Source organism: Panthera leo, chromosome A1 (assembly GCF_018350215.1).
Source record: "Panthera leo isolate Ple1 chromosome A1, P.leo_Ple1_pat1.1, whole genome shotgun sequence".
NCBI lineage: Eukaryota > Metazoa > Chordata > Mammalia > Carnivora > Felidae > Panthera > Panthera leo.
In genome coordinates this window covers 168,591,647-168,614,725 of record NC_056679.1, presented here as the reverse complement: position 1 = coordinate 168,614,725, position 23,079 = coordinate 168,591,647, and the positions used below count along the sequence as shown (strand labels likewise).

General features: G+C 36.8%; 1 protein-coding gene across 9 annotated transcripts in view; it reads right to left on the bottom strand.

The window, feature by feature from the left end:
* FER (FER tyrosine kinase) overlaps positions 1 to 23,079 on the bottom strand; it is a 445,463-nt gene that overhangs the window by 407,163 nt on the left and 15,221 nt on the right. For 4 of the 9 annotated variants that reach the window (XM_042944816.1, XM_042944772.1, XM_042944832.1 and 1 more), the window contains exons 1-2: positions 13,754 to 13,852; positions 11,621 to 11,766 (exon numbers count right to left, since the gene is read on the bottom strand). The gene's annotated coding sequence lies outside the window, so the exon portion shown is untranslated. Of the gene's footprint in view, positions 1 to 2,378; positions 2,571 to 11,620; positions 11,767 to 13,753; positions 13,853 to 23,079 lie in introns of those variants that run through there. The other 5 variants (XM_042944781.1, XM_042944800.1, XM_042944791.1 and 2 more) reach the window with 2 other exon arrangements.

Sequence of the window (23,079 nt, the reverse complement as noted above, 5' to 3'; positions counted from 1 at the left end):
GACAAGACCAAATGATTGTGGGGATATGAAAAAACGGGATCACTCATTTGTTGCTGGTCAGAAGACAAAATGGTACAGCCAACTCTAGTTTCTGATAAAACTAAACATTAACTATACTATGACCCAGCAATTGCACCCTTGGACATTTATGCCAAAGAAATGAATACATATCTTCACACAAAAACTTGTACACAAATGCTCACAGAAGATTTATTTATAATAGCCAAAAACAGGAATCAGCCCAGAGTTCCTTCAACAAGTGAAAACATACCATGGAATACTACCCACAGTAAAAACTATCCACAGAGGCCACCACTTGGATCAATCTCCAAGAACCCTACTAAATGAAAAAAGCTAATCCCAAAAAGTTCCATTTATCTAACATTCTTGAAATGAAAAAATTCTGGAAAAAGTACAGAGTAGGAGTTGCTTGGATTTATGGCTTGCAGAACAGAGTAGGGAAGTGAGTGTGGTCATAAAAGGGGAACACAAGGGATTCTATCAATGTTGGAACTATTTGGTACTTTGATGGTAGTAGTGGATGCATGAATCTAGACTAGTAATAAAATTTTATAGAACTTAATATACACACAACAAATGAGTACAATCAAAACTGACTACAGTTAAAAATCCTATTTCTATGAATAGGATTAGTGGAATGTGTCAATGTTAATACTCTGGTTGTCACTTTATACATAGTTTTGCAAAATGCTACCATTGGGGAAAACTGGACAGAATGTACAAGGGATTATTATTTCATATAACTTCATGTTAATATACAATTACCTCAATAGAAATTCCAATATTTAGAAAAGTAATGCTCAGATCTCAAACTATAGGTTGGAGGAAGAACAAGATGGAGAGGGCATCACACATTTAGCTACATTCTTCCAGAATAAGACAGAGCTGCCTAAGTTAACCTTGAGGAAGGTGAAAAAAATCTCAAGCAAAGCCTATGGTTATGCTGTAGCCAAAAATTACAGAGAGAGACAGAGACAGAGGGTGGGGTCAGGTGGGTGGTTACTTTATAGACTGATTTGTAATGTAAGTTCCAACTGGCCAGGGAAGTACTCTGCTCTGTTCCCCCACTGTATCTCCAGTGCTTAAAACTGTGCCTTGCATATTATTGCATAAAAATATCTTAAAAGAATTAGGTGGTTGAGGCTACACAGCATTGTACTAAGTAGTCCCTACTTTGCAGTCTTCATTCTTTAGGATACTTAATAATACTAGGTATTAATTTTACAACCCTAACCTACAGGTTCAATTTCAAACTCCTTTGCCTGGTAATCAAAGCTGGCCCCAGACAACGTTCTACCCTCAGCAACGATACAACTTCTTACTACTATGATTCCTTAAAAGTCTCTGTGCCTTTGCAGATGTTCCTTCAGTCTAAATGCTTTTCCTCCCTCATGTGCCTGGAGAATTATCCACAACTAAACTTTAAAGTAGTATTCTCTGTGAAGGCTTCTCTGACTATCCCCACAACCACAACCATCCAGGCTGACTTAGTGTTTCCTTTTCTCAGATCTCAGGGTTCATGTATGTATCTGTGATGAATATAACACTTCTCATGGTATATGTTAGCTATTTGTTGAAATATATTTCTCCCATTAAATTATGAGCTACATGGAAATAAGAATATCACATATTTTTCATCCTTATATCATTGGGGCTTAAGTTACTACCTAGAATACAGTAGGCATTCAATTTATTGCAAATAATTATAAGAATTAACATATTTTTTAGATTTGTAAATGAAATTTTAAAATAAGAGTATCTATAATTTAGAGAGTAAGTACAAATCAGACAGGAACAGAATATTATACAAAAGTACATGCATGTTATTAGCAAAGATGTCTACTTTTAAATAGCATCTTTTAAAAAAATGAAAGTAATAGGGGCACCTGGATGGCTCAGTGGGTTGAGTGGCCGACTCTTGATTTGGCTCAGGTCATGATCTCAAGGTTTGTGGGTTCTAACCCCACATCAGGCTCTGCGCTCACAGCTCAAGCCTGCTCGGATCTTCTGTCTCCTTCTCTCTGCCCCTCCCCCACTTGCATGCATGCTCTCTCTCTCTCTCTCTCTCAAAAATAAATGAATATTTTAAAAATTTTTAATTAAAAGTGAGAGTAATGAAACTAATAAACTATTGAATAGGTTTATTTAAATCTGTTTTATTCAGCTTGTTATTGAGAATCAAGTGAGTTACGTTGACTTTTCAATTCACCTTAGTTATTAAACACTTTAAAACAACTATTAAAAATTGCTATATTTTCAAATATTAGAATTCATGTTGTAGTAAAGAAATCTATACATACTTTTAAACAAAAATGGAAGTTATTAAATAGCAAAATATAAAACAGATAACTAGTTACCTTGGTAGGATAATAGAATTCCCAAGTTATTTCTTGTAAGTACAAGGGTATATCCAAGTATTTGTTCTAAAACTTCTCCTGTTTTTCAACTTTTGGCTCCACAACTGGCAATGTTTACATTCTCCGAGTATACAGATGGAAATATGATTTTTATATAGCATACAGAAAGTTTAATCTGTACTGAATATTCTCCTTCAAGTAAGGGCAGCTTATTTTAACAGAGATGATGTCTTCTGGTCAAAAATATTTATTGAATTATTTTCTTTATTTTAACATTGATGAAGAGATTCAAATATACCAAGAAGGTATGCTAATTTTTAAAAATCTGCAAATAAGTAAATAACTGTGTAATAGAAATAGGAAATATTTCATTCGTTCTCCAAGAGATATTTTCACAAGTAGGCAAGAAATTCAACAGTTTGAATTTATAATCCGCAACTAATAAAACCAATCAAAATCAGTATATGGTTCAAATTACTTTATCAGAATATGTTTATTCATTAATAAAAAACTATCAAATCATTAATCAGTTAAAGTACAAATATAATTACCTAATGGTATTTCTTACCTTTCATATGCATCAATACTGACAAAAGTCAGAAACAGTAACTATTTGAACAAAATATTAAGCTGTCTGCAGCAAGACAGAAAGTCACAAAAAGCCAATTTTGCAAGTAAGAAACAGGATTATAAAAAGCAAAAAAACTGACCTCATGTGAATACAAAGTGAGGTGTTTTTTTCATAAGCATTAAACAGTCAGGAATGAATAGTCACCAAAGTGTAACTATGAAGACAATGTTATTCATTACCAGTTAATATATGCTGACCTTGGCCATCTTACAGAGTCAGTATTTAAAACACCTCTTACGCTTTATTTGAAAGTGGTGTTTTTAGCTTAATTTAAAATAAAAATTAATTCACCAGAAACAGCACTGGATTGTCCAGACAGCCTCCTGGAACAACATTATTGGATGATACTATTCCACTGAGAAAGAACATCGTACAAGTCCATAAACAAATGAACAATATGCATGTTTTTAAAAGAACTGTTGTTTAATTTTAAAAATGTATTTGAAGTAATTATTTGGGGAGAACAGAATTATTAACAGAATTTTTATTCTTTCTTTTAAAGTATTAATATAAATCAACAACCATTTATTGAATAAACATGGGCGAGAGAGCATTAGGGTACAAAGATAAATAAATTCTGGATTACTGCCTTCAAACAATTTACAGTGTATTAAGAATAAACAGACTTATTCAACATAGTATTGGAAGTCTTAGCCTCTGCAATCAGATAACACAAAGAAATAAAAGGCATCCAAATCAGCCAGGAGGAGGTCAAACTTTCACTCTTTGCAAATGACATGATACTCTATATGGAAAACCCAAAAGATTCCACCAAAAAACTGCAAGAATTGATTCATGAATTCAGCAAAGTTGCAGGATATAAAATCAATGCACAGAAATCAGTTGCATCTTTATACACCAACAATGAAGTTACACCAACAACAAATGTTGTTGAGGATGCGGAGAAAGAGGATCTCTTTTTCATTGTTGGTGGCAATGCAAGCTGGTACAGCCACTCTGGAAAACAGTATGGAGGTTCTTCAAGAAACTAAAAATAGACCTATTCTATGACCCAGCAATTGCACTACTAGGCATTTATCCACAGGATACAGGTGTGCTGTTTCGAAGGGACACATTCACCCCCATGTTTATAGCAGCACTATCAACAATAACCAAAGTAGGGAAAGAGCCCAAATGCCCATCGATGGGTGAATGGATAAAGAAGATATGATATGTATATATATCATATATATATATGAAATCTTGCCATTTGCAACTATATGGATGGAACTGGTGGGTATTATGCTAAGTGAAATTAGTCAGTCAGAGAAAGACAAGTATCATATGACTTCACTCATATGAGGACTGTAAGATACAAAACAGATGAACATAAGGGAAGGGAAGCAAAAATAATATAAAAACAGGGAAGGGGACAAAACAGAAGAGACTCAAATATGAAGAAGAAACTGAGGGTTACGGGAGGGATTATAGGAGGGGGGATGGGCTAAATGGGTAAGGGGCACTAAGGAATCTACACTTGAAATAATTGTTGCACTATATGCTAACTAATTTGGATGTAAATTTAAAAAAATAATAAAATGTTTGCTGAATTAAAAAAAAAGAACATGTGACAATACATACACATGTATCACATAATGTACCTTAAACGCACTATGTTATATGTTAAATGACAATGTTATATAGGTCAGTTATACCTCAAGGAAGCTGGTAAAATAATTTTTAATTAAAAACAAAAGAATGTCTCCAACAAGCCTTGAGGGGTATTTAAGAAAAGAGCACAGATACATGTATCTATCTGCAAACATGTATGCAGGAGGCAACTTTGAAAACAGATAGTTCTGGGTGGAAATGTTAACTGTACCATTTAATAGCGGTGTAACTGCATTTTAATTAATCTCCTAGAAACTCAGTTTTCTTATCTTTAAAATGGGGATAGTGATACCTACTTTGCAGGGTTGTTACGAAGCTTAGATGAGATAAAGTATATAATGTGCCTGGCTTCAGAGAGACTTATTAAAAAGCAGTTACTAATAAAGCATGAGAGAGAGAAGGAGAGCACCCCCACAAGATAGAACATGAAGAGCAAGTGATGAAGCAGAGTTATTCTCCAAGAAGAAGTTTAAACATAAGTAAAGTGACAGGCAGGAAAATAAGGGACATGTTTATGAAACATTGCTAATCTGAAGGAAAAGAGGGAACAAAGGTTAAAAAGTTTATGTATATACATAAACTTAATACAATTAAGTATAGCCACATTGCATACTACCTTGTATGGCCTAAATTCTAGAAATGTAACCATTATCTAGATACCTCTTAACCTTTAAACTCTTACTAGGTGATCAATTATTATAAAAGAGCTCAGTGTTCAAATTAAAGCCAAACAATCTTTTTCTCTTCAAAGACAGCAGCAATACAGGAGAAGTCAAAATAATTTCAAAATCCGTATGTGTACTTTCAAATAGGTTCATTAAAGGCATACCATAGCAGAATGGCATCTATTAAAGTTTCATCAGTTATAGTTGAAATGAACTAAGCCAAAGCCAGACAGCCTCTCAGAGAACCCAGATTAGGCTAACCCTGCACCACTGTTTAGAACATGGAAGGAAGAAAAAAAAAGAACATGGAGGAAAATCAGTTCCATTTTTGGCTTCTTTGTATAATTCAGTCTTTTCCCAAAAGGCAAGGCCCAATCCCCACTCCTCCTCTATCCTTTCTCTATCGTCATATCTTCCCAAATTATTTTTCTAGAATTCCATTCGGTTTGTAAATAAACTCCTAAATCTGTACACTTCAACTGCTTACCCTATTTGAAATCTGGCTCCCCAAAAATATAGTGTTCACAGGTGGAGGCTACCCTCTCCCTACATTCCACCACCCATATCCATGGGAATTGGGTGGGGGAGGGGCGATAGTGAAAGGATGGGTAACATTATCCTGATTCTTTAGTGCCATTTCCAAATCATTGCTCTTCTAATCTCGTTCAAAATTTTCTTCTCCTTATTCAGCTTTACCCCATCTAGCTTTGTTGTCTCCAAATCTTCCTTTCAATCTCCACTTGTCCCCCAATGTTATCCTCTAACCCAACTCTTATCTTCATCCATGGAGATTCTAACCTCTATAGTCTTTCTCTTCTCCAAAGATCCATTCAATCCAGCTTCATTCCAACCATCCACCGCTATTGCCCATAGCCTAAATCCAAAACAGTTTCATCTCTGCAATGGTAAACTGTAATATTCTAGTTCTAGGCCATAAGCTACTATTCATCATTTTTTTGGTACTATTAACTCTTACTATACCTATTCTTCAATCTCAGAGAGATCTCCAGCTGAATTCCCTAATATTGATCAGGACACCCTATATTCTCTCTCTTTAAGGGTGATGCCACTTATTACCCAGAACTAGGGTATTTTTAAGAGTACAATGGCATACTACTCTTTATTATTCTGTGACAACAGATATAAACCTGGACTGTCCCAACACCAAGGCATGAAACCCCCTAACTTCTTTCCCTACACATATTAAATCAAATGACTCCCCCTGATTTTCTTACTATTGCATTTGTCCTAACAACCTCCAGCTCTGATTCAATTCTCCTTCATTTCCCCTAGTCATTTTTTTTCAATGTTTATTTATTTTTTTTGAGAGAGACAGAGACAGAATGTGAGTGGGTTAGGGGCAGAGAGAGAGGGAGACACAGAATCCGAAGCAGGCTCCAGGCTCCGAGCCATCACCACAGAGCCCGAAGCGGGGCTCGAACCCACAAGCTGTGAGATCATGACCTGAGCCGAAGTCAGACGCTCAACCGACTGAGCCACCCAGGCGTCCCATCCCTTAGCCATTTCTTTAAAAAGCTTAGCTAACTCTTACCAGTACTTCAGGAGTATGTTCATATTGCCACCTCCAGGCAGGTTTCTTGGCCTCTGCTCTTTGTTATCAAAGAGCAGTAATGACAGTGTGTCCTATTCATGGTTACATCTTTGTGTACTCAATAAATCTTAAAGTTTTACTTTCTTATGTGCTAATTCTATAATGCATAATATGAAAAATGATTACTTTTATAATTTAATATAGGTTAAATAAGTAAAAAACTACTTCTAAATTAACAGCAATTAAACTAATAAAACTTAGCAGGCATTTTTCTTATTCTAAGTTCCCTAAATGTTAACATTCAATTACTCTGATTTTAGGCTACTATCCTCTGCTAGTGTTTCCATCCTCCTAAATATCCAATAACTTTTGGAATTATATGGAGCATAGGTAAAAACTAAAGGATAAGGAGGAAAAGCAAATATCAGAACATGGGCATCAGTGATTTTATTTGTAAAACTATACAAACATAAATATGTGTGTTTTAAAATATATATATTTTTTTGAAAGTCCAACTTGATGTACATCAAACTGTTAACATTAGCTACTTGTGAAGAGTGAGACCCGGAATAGTAAGATGAATGTCACTTTGTATTTTATGTATTTCTAGTGTGTATTTTTATCATAAGCATGTATTCATTTTATAATATAAACACATATAAGGAAAAGGAAAGATTTCCCAACAAACTTTTTAAGACTGAATATTAAGAACGTAAAAATCAAACTCACAGATGGAATGCTTAATATTAGAAAATATTTCTCTTTTAAATATACTTATTTTATTTAGAAAATGACAAAGGTGCTTACATCATGCTAGCTACTTCTCTGAAAAAGAACCCAATTGTATTCCCACTCATGGAATGCTCTGGTTTCATCTCTGGTCCTTCTCCCAGACTCCTCTGAACCAATTCCTGCTCTAACTGAGCACCTCAACAATGAATCGATCAAACCAGATCCCACCATTACTGTGGTTCCCCAGCACAGGAATCTGTCTTTTTGCACTAGGTCTTAGTAAAAGTCTTTCTTTCTTTCATCCATCCATCCATCCATCCATCCATCCAGTAAGTATTCATTCAATGTCTACAATATGCCAGGTACTGAGTAAAGTCCTGAGTACACATAGATTTAAAAAAACAAAAAATACTGGTCACAGACTCCGGGAGCTTATCAGAGGAAAAGCAGTTCTAACACATAGCAATAACTATAAGGAATCCCTGTGCAAAGTGTAGTAAAAGCATAGAACTATAATCCAAGCCTGGCTGGAACAAAATGAAGAAAAAAACCTACACAGATCTCCCTAAACCACCTTGAGTAGTCCCTTCCTCCTTGACACTTTCTTCTTTCCTCTCAACTGTAAAATGTCACTCTCCCCTCTTTAAAAATGCTGCTTAATATTTACCTCCCACTGCTCCCCCCCACCAAAATACCACTTGTTCCTAAATGCCATTTAACGCTTAAAAAAAACAACCAAATCTGTAAAACTCAAAAACAAGCAAGGAAAGAAGAACACTTTCTACATAAGTACCAGAGAGAGCAGGTACTTCAATCCTTTCTCACTGTGCAGAGCTCTGGTTGTCTCTACTAATGTGCTTATTTATCATTTGCATTCTAATCTGCTTCCCACTTGAAACTGTGCATTTTTCCAAGACAAAATCTTAGCCTGCTACTGCTTTATAATGTATCATGATAATATCCATGGCGACTAGATATACATCCCTAGGTTAGAAGGTGGGGGTGGGTAATGGTGGGAAGTAGAGGAATTTCTTCAGAATTATGATTTGTTGTTTTGTTTCAGATTTCTGTTGTTTTAAATGAATTTCAATCGCTGACTGGGGCCACTGGATCAAATACAACGTAAATTTCCTCCTTGTCTACTTAAGGTTGGGATGATGGTTTAAAAAAAAAAAAAAAGGCTTGGAATAAACAATTTTATCTCCAGCAACCTCAGAGAACTGGAAGGAAAGAAGCAAACTGCAAATAAGTTTTAGATGAATAATGTTCTAAGAAACTAGGCAATTCCCTAGAGAGACATTAAGTATATACACACACTATATCTCTTAAAGAAAACATGGATCAAGAAAAACAAAAAAGAGGGACTGTTCAAAATTAAAAGAGAATAAAGAATCAAATGCAATGCATGAAACCTGATTGAATCCTAGATTCATAAATTTAGGAAAAAGTTTTAGGGACAAGTGGGGATATCTGAATAAGGACCATTATATTAAACATATTTTTAAATAATGTTAACTTTCTCATTTGTGATATTGATATTATGAACATGCAAGAAATTATCCACGTTCCCATGTAAGATACGCATACTAAAAACTGTATATTATAATCTCTCCAGTACAGTTTCAAATGATTTTAAAAATATATAATATATAAAGAGAGAAAAAGTGGCAAAATTTCAACAGTGAGTGAATATATAAGAAAGGTAATATGGGTGCACACTGCCTATATCTTCCACTGTTCTACAGCACTCAACATTTTCATTATGAAATGCTGAAGGAACAGGAAGATAGCATGAGGGGAGGCCAGCTGGACTGAAACATAAGGAGTATAAGCAGCACTGGTCTCAGCAAATGTGAAAACCAGCTGTGTGATCGTGGGCAGGTCACAGAACCTCTCCAGGTCTCCGCTGAAAGAGGAGGAAGTAGATGATCTTTAAGATCCTTCCATCTACATATTTCCCTTATTCTACAACTCTTCTCAGCTCTAGAACTCAAAGGGTAACCATATGCAAAGTAGAAAACCTCAATGGTCTACTGTAAGGATAAAATAAAGTATTTAAAACAGCTAGCCAAAAGCCTGTCACATAAAACACAAACAATAAATAGTAATTCCTCTCTTTCAAAATATATTAAAAAGTCTTTACAAAAAACAAAAAAGACTGAACTACTAATAAAAGAAATAAAATAAAAATAAAAACAAAAACTCATATAAATTAAATTTCAGGGGAAAAAGCAAAACAAAGTATTAAGCAGTACATATTACAAATTTGCCAGATGGTTTTATTTCCAGCACTAACATTATTTCTAACATTACAATTAATTTCCCTTTCAGTGAAAGAAACAATCTTTGACATAATGGTAAAGATAGTTATCTAAAAGATTTCTGGACAAGATGCCAGCATCCACCCAGTTGCTCAAAACCCAAAAATCTTGGAGTCATCTTCAGAATGTTCTGTTTCCACACCCAAATTATTCAAAGTCCCATACATTCCGATTCAGATCCATTTCAAATCCATCCATCTCTCTGTCTCATGCTGCTAGCACCTTATCAGGCCACTACTATTCACCTCAGCAACTAAAACTGCCACCTTTCACTTTCACCAGGCCGGCCCATTCCTCACACAGCAGCTCAAACGATGATATCATTTAAAATAAAATACAAACTTCTTTCCAAACCCTTCAAAGCCCTGCATATTTCTATAACCTCTTCCTACCCATCTCTGCCTCCCTCACTAATTCAGCCACACTGGGGTTTTTTCTGTTCCTCAAACTCACCAATTCTCCTGCTCCAAAGACTTTGTACCCACTAATCCCTTATTCCCTCCATCACCTCCAGCTTTACTGAGATATTATTGACATATAACATGTAAGTTGAAGGTGTACAATGTGATGATTAGATATATGTATAAAGTCCAAAATAATTGCCACAATAAAGTTAGTTAACATCTCCATCTCTTCACATAATTATGAGTGTGTGTGTGTGTGTGTGTGTGTGTGTGTGTGTGTGGTGTGGTGATAACATTTAAGACCGACTCTCTTAACAAATTCCAAGCATATAATACAGTACTGTTAATTATACTCACCATGTTGTACATTATATCCCCAGATATTATTTATCTTATAGCTGAGAGTTTGTACCATTTGACCAGCATCTCCCCATTGTCCCTATTCCTCAGCTCTTGGCAACCACCATTCTAACTCTATTTCTATGAGTTTAGGCTTTTTAAGATTTCACATATAAGTGAGAACATACCATATTTCCTTTCTCTGCCTGACATTTCACTTCACTATTCTTTCTCATGAGAATGCTTTCCACATCAAAAACACCATACACATACACACACATCACCTACTCTGGAAATAGCTCCTTCTCATATACAGGTGAATCTTAAATATCAACTCCTTTTGTGACCACCCTATCTAAGGCAGCTCCTACTTCCTTATCTCCAAATTATCTGATTTTTGCTTTCCTTCAAAAAAGTGTATTACAATTAATTTTTATTTTGTCAGTTCATTTTTAAGCCTGTCCCCACTCCTTTAAAATATAAGCTATAAGGATGGAATATGCAGCTTATTCATCATCATACCCACAGAAGCAGCAACCTGTCTACTACTTAACAGAAGCCTGTCAATGTACATCAAACAAATGAATGAAATAATAAATGAATATAGGACTGTGTTAAACAATGGAATTAATAATGCTATTAATGGAAATACAGAAACCAGAAGGAAGAGCAACTGTTTGAGAAGAAAATAAGATATATTGAGCTTGGTGCCAGGTGCTTGAAAATATAGGACTAGTGGACATACAGGCTGCAAAAAGATATAGACTGGGATTCTGCTGATTGTAAATGTTAGTTGAAAAAAATAATAATTACATCACAAATGAGATAAAATTCTGTAGGATAAATGACAAGCAAAAAACAACATAAATATAAAATGATTGCCTAGGTACAATAATCTAACACAAATACTACAAAATCAAGACAAGTCAAAACTGTTTCACAGTTTCAGTTTTTAGCAATTCACTAAGAAGAGTAAAGTACTCCTACCTTACTACTATTCATTGCTGGTCATATCTTAGCTAAAGTAGCAGGTCCATGTTGAAGGATTACACATTAGGGATGAGGAACACACTTGAGAAAATGTGCAGTGAAGTCTCACGGGAATGACCATAAGTCTGGCCAGAAAACATGAGCTGCAAGAAGAAATTCAAGGAGTCAGAAATGTTAACTACAGAGAAAAAGGTAAAAATGTACACATAGAGTATAGTAGGCTACTATTGGAATTTAATTGTGACAGTGTATCAGAGTCACCACGTTAAGAATGCTATACTTACCTAGCTTATCTACCCTGTTTACTCTCTCCCCTTTCCATAACTTTTTCAATGAGTAATGCCTTACTTTCTCCTATAACCTATTCCCTCAGTTTTCAACAGGTAATTCACGTTTTTCTCCATTTTTACAGCATAAAACTAATTTCAAGTTTGAAGCATGTCAAAAGAAGCAAGTAATCACATTTCTTAAAATACTATTACAACCTAGGGGCACCTGGGTGGCTCAGTTGGTTGAGCTTCCAACTCTTGATTTCAGCTCAGGTCATGATCTCATGGTTCATGAGATAGAGCCCCATGTCGGGCTCTGTGCTGATGGCAACGTGCCTGCTTGGACTGCCTCTCTCCCACGCTCTCTACCCCTCTCCTGTCTCTCTCAAAAATAAACAAACATTTTAAAATATATTCTATTACAGCCTAAAGAAGTAATTAATGATGTAAGAAAAACTCTCAAAAGCTGGGAAGGTTTAGGAAAGATTCTCCCAGTAAACACATATTGTCTCTAATATGAGTATACCAAATCCTGATTCTTCCATCAGCTGTTCTCTCAACCCTTGAAACTATAAGAATTTCTAAGCTGTTCTCTTCTTTATCATTGATGGCAATGTATGCTGTTTATAGCTCTGTCACAGTTTCTCATTTTTTAACTCAAGCCCTTGTGTCTCTAATCTTGACTTCTTGGTTATAAACGAAGCTCTCCCCTTCTTTCAAACTCTTCTTTTTTTGTTTGCCTATTCTGTTTCCTGTCATTTCCCCTACATCTTTGACTTTCACAAGAATCAGAGGATATTTCATGGAGGTTAGCAATAAGATTACTCCTCCTGGTCAGGAGTAATGTGTCAGAGTATCTTCCAAGTCTCCTACTCTTCTATGCTTTTTACTTATTTCCAAAGAGTTCCTTCTTAGCCCCCCAGGCAAGCATTTCTTCTCCTCTAGATTGGGCAAGGTTCTCAAAGCTAGAACTGGGAAATCTAATCTGCACATAACGAGAGTATTATTACATCCCGCTTCTTCCATTAAACTGTGACAAGATCAGGGACAGGGATTATTATCTTAATACGGCCAGCATCCCACATAATACATGGAACACTACAGCCACCAAACAAGCGAGTACTGAATCAATGAAATTCCAAACTAAATTATGGCTTTCCCTGACTTCTGCACTTTGGTGTAATGTGAGGCTTTGACAAGAGTTTCTACATTAAATGACAGAATTCATGACTTCAAATGATACTTAAATGAAAATTTTAATCATTCTTCTCTTTTATACTGCTATCAATAGCATATCTTCAATTAAACCCCTTAGACACAGTAAACAGTGTTACTTATAAATATTTCCAAAGAACAAAATGTATGAGTGTATACTTAAATATACATATTATATATGTTATCTAAATTCCACTCCAGAGACAGACTGCAAAATTACTGGACAATCCACTTAATTTTAATTTTTTTTAGCCACTTCTCAATCAGCAAAGATAGTTGAGAATTACCTAGAATTTCATGATTTGGTCTTTCACTATAATAGAGAAACAGTTATTTTCAAAGATGTAAGGACAAGAAAGACAATTATTCAACTAAGGTTTCATGCCCAACACTCAGCAGTATCAAGTGTCCTGTTCAAGGAAGCTAGTCAAAGCAGCCACATATTATTTACGTCTCAGTCTCCAACTCAACTCATGTCTGTAATTTTTATTTTTCAATGAAAAAAAAAACCTATTTTCCAGTTGATATTGAAATCATTTTGATTAAAAAATAAGTAACAACTTCCTTGGTAGCATTTCTAAATGCAACATTTCTTTCTTTGAACTTATTATAAACCTATGGACAAAAAGTATGTTCCTTGTGTTACCTCAAAGATATTACCATCCTCATCAGAACTCAGCAAAGATTTCTATAGACAAGTTTGTGGCGCATGGGTGGCTCAGTCAGTTAAGTGTCTTCACTCTTGATTTCAGCTCAGGTCATGATCTCATGGTTTGTGACTTCAAGCCCCACATCGGGCTCTGTGCTGATAGCACAGAGCCTGCTTGGGATTCTGTCTCCTTCTCTCTCTCTCAAAATAAATAGAAATAAACTTTTAAAAAAAGATTTCTATAGACAAATTGAAAATGCACAATTACTACTTTGTAGTGTACCTTAATCTTCCTCACCAACTTCCCCAACGGCATAGGCCACCATCTTTAACTCACATTCATAGTAAAAATATAGTTTCTATTCCTTAAATAGGCTTCTCTTCATGACTAGGACTACAGTGAGGTATGAGGGGTGTCTAGGGTGCACAATCAACAGAGACTTTCACTCTCAGGGTCATACAAGAGCCACCCTGTAGCTGCATGACACTGAAAGCCAGTACCTTCTTAAATTTTGTGTCTTAGGCATCTAAATAGATATGGCAGTAATGCCTATATATAAGATTCTAAATTGTTTCTTAATGAGTTTGAGTTGCATGTGCATACAAGTGACAGACTTATGTTGTTTTTTACTCCCCTTCTTTTGGTAGCAGCATCTCAATTTTCTTCTGTTGAACTACCCTTCTCTTATCTTCAATTCATGTAGTTTGAGTGACACTAATCATTCCCACTCTCAGATTCCTAAAATAAGCACAAAGTTCCTAGAATATGTGCATAACCCAGGCCTGGAAAGTCAGCATATTTCCTTCCCCAAGCAGTAGTTCAGGAATGGGTACATGACCCAATTAGACAACTAAAACTCCCAAAAATTTTGCCAGAACTAATTAGAAAGTTCTCTTTTGGCTGAGGTTGCTGAACTGAAAGAACACGGTAAGTACCCACTCACCAGAGAGCCAACCCAGAGAAGACAAAAGCCAAGAGACAGAAAGAGAATGAAAGTTCTGAAAATATTTTGTCCCTAGATCTAACTACACCTTTGTTCTGGTGAATTCAGATGTGAATAGATGTAGCTGCTAGAACTTTAGAATTACTGTTGAGAAACAATTCTCTCTGGATTTCTCATGTTCCTGCGCAATCAGAGACTTCTGAGCAAAAGTTACTACAGGGATAATTGCACAACAACCAGCCTTGGAAGCTAAAGATCGTGTCTCCCAAAAGATTAAGACTTCCAATGAGCTTTGGAGAAATAAAGCTCTCTCCATCCCTTCCCTGAAAGATATTCACCTATATTCCTTTTTTTTTTTCTTCTTATATTTCCTTTGTTACCTTATTTTTTTTTTTTAATTTATATTTACTTGTATTCTAGGGTACTAAACCAAAGACACTTCCCCATTCTCCCCTGGAGAGATTTGCTTAATGAATAATCTCTCACCTCTGCAGGGTAATTTCAGTCCCACCAGTGTTTCAGACTTAACAGCTACATGAGGCAACAAATTATTTTTTTTAATTTATTAATTCATTCAACAAGTATTTGCTGAGAGCCTACTAAGTTATGTGCCATGCACTTTCCTACAAAATATCTCAGACAAAAACTCCTGCCCTCATGGAGATTGTATTCTACAGAAGAAATAAAATACAAAATAAATACATAAAACACATAGCATAAAGTGTTGACAACTGTTATAAAGAAAAAGAAGGAAAAAGTAATAAGACATAAAGGGCAGGTAGGCGATTTCAAACTGATGTTGGTTATCAAAGACTTTAAGCATAAAGTGATATTTGAGCCAGGACCTAAGGGAGAAAAGGAAGTAGGTCATATGGACATCTGGAGAAGAGCATTCCAGGCCAGGGAAATGCTAACTGCAAAGAACTTATTTAAAGATGAGCAAGAGGCCTGCATAGAAGAGACAACAGAAAAATCTGAGTTCAGACAAAAGTCCTGCATTAGGGAGGGAGAGCAAGACCACAAAAACACTAGCTCATTTTGAGGACTTGAGCCTGTACTCTGAAGTTACATGGGAAGCCACTGCAAGATTCTGAGCAAAGAAATTATACTAATATTAGTACAATATCACTAATTACTAATTGGCTTCTTACTAATATTCTGAGGCTAACATTATGAAAACAAAAGTAGTAGGAGGGAGCCTTGTTAGGAGTTACATAGAAGGAAAGAGAGGATGGTGTTGAACCAGAGTGAACCCCAAAAAGAAGTGGTGAGCAGTTGGTCAGATTTCATATTTTGAAGCCAACAGAATATGCTGAAAGATTGTTGGTGGGAAACAAAAGAAAAAGAGTCAAGGTTGGAGGTCTGAGCAAAAACAAGGATGGAAGTGCCACTTACAGATATGGGAAGGATTAATTTTTTTTTAACTAGGTTTCTACCACTGCAATCTAAAAGAAGCCTGACAAATATAAAAGTCATGCCAGAAATCAGGCACTACAATTGACAGCCCTGAACTGTGGAACTGAGTCAATAATAGAAAGTGAAGGGTATTTGGTATTCCTCTACTGTAGAATGAGAAGTCAGCAATCCTTAATAAGAAAAGCAACTGGTAAATTGGCACCTCTTGTAAAATCGGACTATGCACCTACTAAGGATGGAACTACAGGATACTTAGTAAAAAAATGTTGGGATGATAGTATATTGCCAACTGTGCAACAGTCTTCAGTAAGGTCATTCAAAAGAGAAGCACACTTTGAGTGGTCTTTATAAAAGAAAATCTTTTCAGTCTTTCATTATAAATCCAAGATGGCTGATAATCTTATAATTTACAGGGATGAAAACCAAATATCCCTAAACTAAAATTAGAGTCTTTAACCACACAAAAACAAAATATGAGAAGCCCTTTTTTTAAAAAAACATTTATTTTTAATTTTTAAAATATCTCATGAGGCTCAAACAAACAATCCAAAGATCAAAACTTCAATGCTCTACCGACTAAGCCAGCCAGGTGCCCCAAAATATGAGAGAAACCTAATGCTCCAGGCTCCTCCCCAAGCATCCTAGCAAAGAAGATATTTACCCATTATAAAGAACTATGCACTGTGAAATAGTCTGGGAGCAGGGACAAATCACCTCTGCACTATTACCTAGAGAAGCTGCTCTCAATAGCTAGAAAGAGAAGCCAACAAGGAAATTGAGAAGCCTAGGATATTCGTGGTTTCTTAACCTCAGTACTACTGTCATTTTGAACTGGAAATTCTCGTTGTTAGAGGCTATCCTATCCATTAGAGCATGTTTAACAGTGTTCTTGGGCTCTACCTACTAGATGCTAGCAACATCTACCTACTTCCCTAGTCCCAGCCTTCCGTTATGACAACAAAGATATCTGCAGACATTGCCAAATGTACCCTGAGGTAAGAATTGCTCCATGTTGTAGAATCACTGGGTTACCGTGATGCACAAATTGTTCAGAGGCATACCAGAAGATGATCTGATTCACAGACTAGGATCAGACTTTGGGTATTTGGGAGAAGGTGATCAAATGAAAATAAATAAAACACTATGTTTATGAAGAGTTTTATTGCCTAAGAAACTCCCAACAAAGATTTGTTACTGCTTAGCCCCTAAGATGGTTCCTGGGACCCCAACACCTCATCAACAGAAAGTGAGCTATTGAGGCAATGCAGTCCCCAGTACAGGAATCTCTCTCAATACTCATCTTGGCTGTAACTAGGAGGAAAGAAAACAAAGAAGACCATCCTGGGTGGTAGAAGCAGAGATAGCCATATCAGCTAATCAAAAATCTTCCTCCACTGCCAGGCAAAGAGTCCTTGCCATACCTATCCAATGAAATATGCACATAGTATGGATTGTGGGTTGTTTCTTCTTTTTCTCTTTTCTAATTGACAGTTTTTATTGTCTTTATGCTATATTCTTTCTACCAATGAACACAGACTTTATTACAACTAGTTATATTTATCATGTAACCAGTTCCTAGACCATAAGGCTATCTATTCAAAAAGGACTGAGAGAAATTACCCAGAGATCTTAGACTTAAACTTAGATGCAGTATTTAAATGAGTCTTTGACTTGCCTTCTTTTGTTGGGGAGCAGATGGTAAATGCATTGGAAGTTGTAAGTGAAAATTTTACATTAAGTCAGGTGCGGGCTTTTTTTCAAGGTTGTATAGGTGCAGAAAGACATGTATGCACATTGGTAAGATTATAGTGAATATTTTGGTTATGCCTGCCCAACATCCACTGCCCCTTCCCATGGTCACACTGTAGTCTTTTTCTTTCAGTGACCTCAGTCCACATGATTCAGATCATGTGACTGGCCAATACTTCCTATTCCCAGTTCCAGTAGTTAGTACCTGATCCAGATCTGGCCTCTACTATCCCTCTGACCACAGGATCAAGGATGAAAACATCACGCAATTCATACAATGAGATGTAATCCCAGGACTTATATAAAAACTATGAGTAAGAGAAATGCTTTTTATGTTGGTCCTTCTAAAGTAAAAGAATGTAAGCCTGGATCTATCAGAGGGCTCCACATAAAGAAAGTCTACCTGAAAGTATATCCAATACAACAGAAAGCCACTGAGTATGTCCTAAGGCCATTGTTTGAGCCTTTGAATCCATCTACATCTAAAGAAAGTACACTAGTGTTCTACTTTTTGAGCCAGTGGCTAAGCTAATAAGAGTAGGGTATTGAACTCATGCAACTGAAAGCAATTGAAAAATTTAATATTTTTATCAGTTATCAGATGAAACTGATATTGAGTTTTCATGCGAAAAAAGCTATAAGCTATAAATCTGTAAGAATTAAGTTATTTGCCTAAATTCATACAACAAATTACTGGTAGTATAGATTCAACCCCAAGCAGATCTGCTTCTAATATGCAAGCTCTTTCCACTACATGATACTGTCTTTCAGGAAAACAGTCTGAAACTTCTCCCTACTTTATAATTATCATGGAGCCATGAATACCCATGGAGTGAGTATTCTATTAACATTTGTTACATGACCAAAAAAGGAAGAGTCACATGGCCCCCTGCTCTCTGTCCCATTCCTGCACAACCCACCTCTTGTGTTACATGAAACATTTCAGAATTATTTTTATAATGTAGGCCAACTTGAGGACATGTCTATTTCTCCACCACCTTCATCCTCCTCCAACAACTATATTACTATATATAATAGCAAGTGTCTCTAAGCCAAGCCACTTCGATGCTAGAATGCCAGCTCCAGTCTTAGGGTAAATTAGGCTCCAAAACACAAATAGGAAATCAGAACTTTAGAAAGAGGCCATCACCAAGGTCTAGCTACTATTGTGTAATAATTAATTGTGAAACTCAGAAAAGGACACCTATCTTATATGTGACAATACTGCTGTTTATGTTAATATTTGAAGATATTTGTAAGAACCACATCAACTTCCAAAAAGTAACAGCTATTTATAAACAGTCAAATCTCTTTCAAATTTTATTAAGGGTGAGAGAGAACGGAAGTGGAAAAGAATTTATGAACTTAAGATCCCTGATATTTTCAAGAAATCTGTCTAAAAAAAATGAAATTTTTTTTAAATGTTTATTTTGAGAGAGAGAATGCATGCAGGCACAGAAGGGGCAGAGAGAGTGAAAGAGGGAGACAGAGAATTGCAAGCAGGCTCCTTGCTGTCAGTGCAGAGCCCAATGTGGGGCTCACTCCAGGAAAGTGAAATCATGACCTGAGCCGAAAATCTAAAGTAAGGCACTCAACCAACTGAACTACCCAGGTACCCCTAAAATTATGAGAATTTTTGACAGAGCCAGAACACTCAGTTGCACAAGGCAACTTTCGTTTCCCTAGAAGGTGTAGTGGATTGACTCACAACCAGGTAAAAGACTCACTGGATTCAACATTCCATTTTTATACATATTCAAAAATAACTACTTTCTGGCTAATATTCACTACTTTCTTAGACTTCTTTTCTTTTTCTTCATTTCTAGCAGCTAAATTTCTCTTTCAGAATTTTTTTTTTTTTTTTTTTTTTTTTTTTTTTTTTTTTTTTTTTTTTTTTTTTTTTTTTTTTACAATAGGACAACCTCCAACAGAAAATAAAGCAAGACAAGATGTGAACATTGGGCAGGTAGCTAGAGTCACAGATATCTTGGGATCTCACTTCCAATAAGAATTCATAACAGCAAAGCCGAAAATATTTCAACATGGACCTTTAGAATCACTCCCAGATAGTTGAAACTTTTATAGTTAAAACCAGGATTACTAATGGTTTACTATATTTAGACATTTAACATTTGCATTCACTTCAGGTTTAGCATATGAAAGAACTAAGTTCAAACCCCAGTAAACACTTTTATACCTGGCTCTCCTAGGATAAAGGATGTGACCCAACATTGGTTCCAGATCACAAAAAGAATATACAAGCTATCCAATATAGAGTTGTCAAGAAAATCAAAACAAGTACATAAAAAGTGTATGTACTCACAGCAGCCACCAAGCAAACATTAATGTCCCTCCCCTATATCAGTATCTGAATCCATGTAATTTACTCAAAAACTTTTTCTGACAGATATTGTTTCTACCTTGGAGGTTAAAATGTTCACGAGGAGAAAGAGGGGTTAAGATGGTGGAACAGCCCAGGAGAACCGCAGCTTGTCTCGTCCCTGAAACGCAGCTAGATCAGGACCAAACCATCTTGAACACCTAGGAAACTGATCTGAGGATTAACAAAACAATCTGCATAACTTGAGCCACAGAACTCAGCAGGTACATGGTGTGGAGAGGTGAACTGGGGAACACAAAAGCTGTGGAGGGTAGACAGCCATTTTTGCAAAGAGAGGACAAAGATAAAAAGGTGAACCAGGGAAGAGAAAAGCCAGGGAGGGTAAACAGTCATTTTTGCAGAGAGAGGGGACAGAGAGAGAAAGAGAAAGGGGGAGACTGCAGCACTTTGGGACAGTACATTCAAAATACAAGGAGAGATAAAGAGTTTCCCAGACAAACAAAAACTAAAGGAATTCGTGACCACCAAACCAGCCCTGCAAGAAATTTTAAGGGGGACTCCTCAAGTGGAGAAAAGACAAAACAAAAAAACCCCAAAAGCAACAAAGACTAGAAAGGACCAGAGAACATCACCAGAAACACCAACTCTACAGACAGCATGATGGCACTAAATTGGTATCTTTCAGTATTCACTCTAAATGTAAATGGACTAAATCTCCAATCAAAAGACATAGGGTATCAAAATGGATAAAGAAAAAAAAAACAAGACCCATCTATATGCTGCTTACAAGAGAACTCATTTTAGACCTAAAGACACCTGCAGATTGCAAGTAAGGGGATGGAGAACCATCTATCATGCTAATGGTCATGAGAAGAAAGCTGGAGTAGCCATATTTATGTCCCAACATGGCAGTTCTCAAACACATAAATCAATTAATCACAGACATAAAGAAAGTCAATGATAATAGTACAGTAATTCTAGGCCTTCAACACCCTGCAAGGAAACAATGGCTTTGAATACCACACTGGACTGGATGGATTTAACAGATATATTCAGAACATTTTTCCTAAAGCAGCAGAATAAATATTCTTCTCAAGTACACATGGAACATTCTCCACAATAAATCACATACTGTGTAACAAATTGCCCTCAGCAAGTACAAAAAGATCAAGATCATATCTTTCATATTTTCAGATCACAACACTATGAAACTTGAAATCAACTGCAAGAAAATTTTTAGAAAGACCATAAAGACTTGGAGATTAAAAAACATCCTATTAAAGAATGAACAGGGTTAACCAAGAAATTAAAGAGGAAATTAAAAAGTGCATGGAAGCTAATGATAATGAAAACACGACAGTCTAAAACCTCTGGGAAGCAGCAAAGGTGAGCAAAAAAGGGAAGTATATAGCAATCAGGGCCATCCTAAAGAAGGAAAAAAGGAGAAGATGACAGCATAGGAGGGTGCTGGGCTCAACTCATCCTGCTGATCACTTAGATTCCACCCACACCTGCCTAAATAACCCAGAAAACCACCAGAAGACTAGCAGAACGGACTCGCTGGAGCCAAGCGTAGACAAGAGGCCCATGGAAGAGGGTAGGAAGGGCGAAGAGGCAGTGCTCACAACACGGACTGCAGGGGGAGCCGGGGCAGTAGAGGGGCAGCCCGTCCAGCGAGGCAGAGCCCCCGAGTCTGACTTGCAAAAGCAGAGGGGCCAGACTCTGTGAATTCTGACAGCCAGCAGGACTTAACATCTGGAATGTTAAAAGTCAACAGCTCTGCTCTCAGCAGCAAGGGCGAGAGGACGCTGGGAGAGAGAGTTGTTGAGCCCGGGAAGACAGAACTCAGCTAAGCAGGAAGACAAAGGTGCTGGAAAGCACCATCTCCCTCTCCTATCCCCCAGCCGAAATCCCGAAGGGAACTAGTTCCTGTCAACGACCTTGCTTGCACCGCGCAAACACCCAACACTGTGCTTCTGTGGATCCATCCATATGACAGGTCTGCCTCCCTCCCGGTGTCTCAGGGCCCCTCCCGAAGTGGACCACCGAAGGCAAAGTGAGCTGAGTCTGCCCCTCCTGCCCCTGTGAACCTTGCGGATCCACCCCAGCTAATACGCCAGGTCCCATTACAGAAGCACCACAAGTCTGGCGGTGTGCAAGTAGCCCAAAAAGGGGCCACACCACTCTACAGTGAATCCTGCCCCTGGGAGAGTGGAAGATAAGGTATACACCAGTCTGACTATGGCCCCAGCAGTGGGCTGGGGACAGATATCAGGTCCGACTGCAGCCCCGCCCATCAACACAAGTTACTCCAGACAGCACAGGGGAAGTGCCCTGCAATTGGGCACCACCGTAGGGACTATCCAAAATAACAAAACAGAAGAATTCTCCTCAAAAGAAACTCCAGGAAGTAGCGACAGCTAACAAATTGATCAAAAACAATTTAAGCAATATAATGGAACAAGAATTTAGAATAATAGTCATAAAATTAATCGCTGAAGTATAGAGGACAGCAGAGATTCTATTGCTACTGAGAACAAGGGACTAAGAAATAGTCACGAGGAAATAAAAAAAAGCTATAAATGAGGTGCAAAATAAAATGGAGGTGACCACAGCTCGGATTGAAGAGGCAGAGGAGAGAATAGGTGAATTAGAAGATAAAATTATAGAAAAAGAGGAATATGAGAAAAAAAGAGATGAAAAAAAACCAGGAGTATGAGGGGAGAATTAGAGAACTAAGTGATGCAATCAAACAGAATAATATCCATATCATAGGAATTCCAGAAGAAGAAGAGAGCGAGAAAGGGGCTGAAGGTGTACTTGAACAAATCATAGCTGAAAACTTCCCTGATCTGGGGAAGGAAAAAGGCATT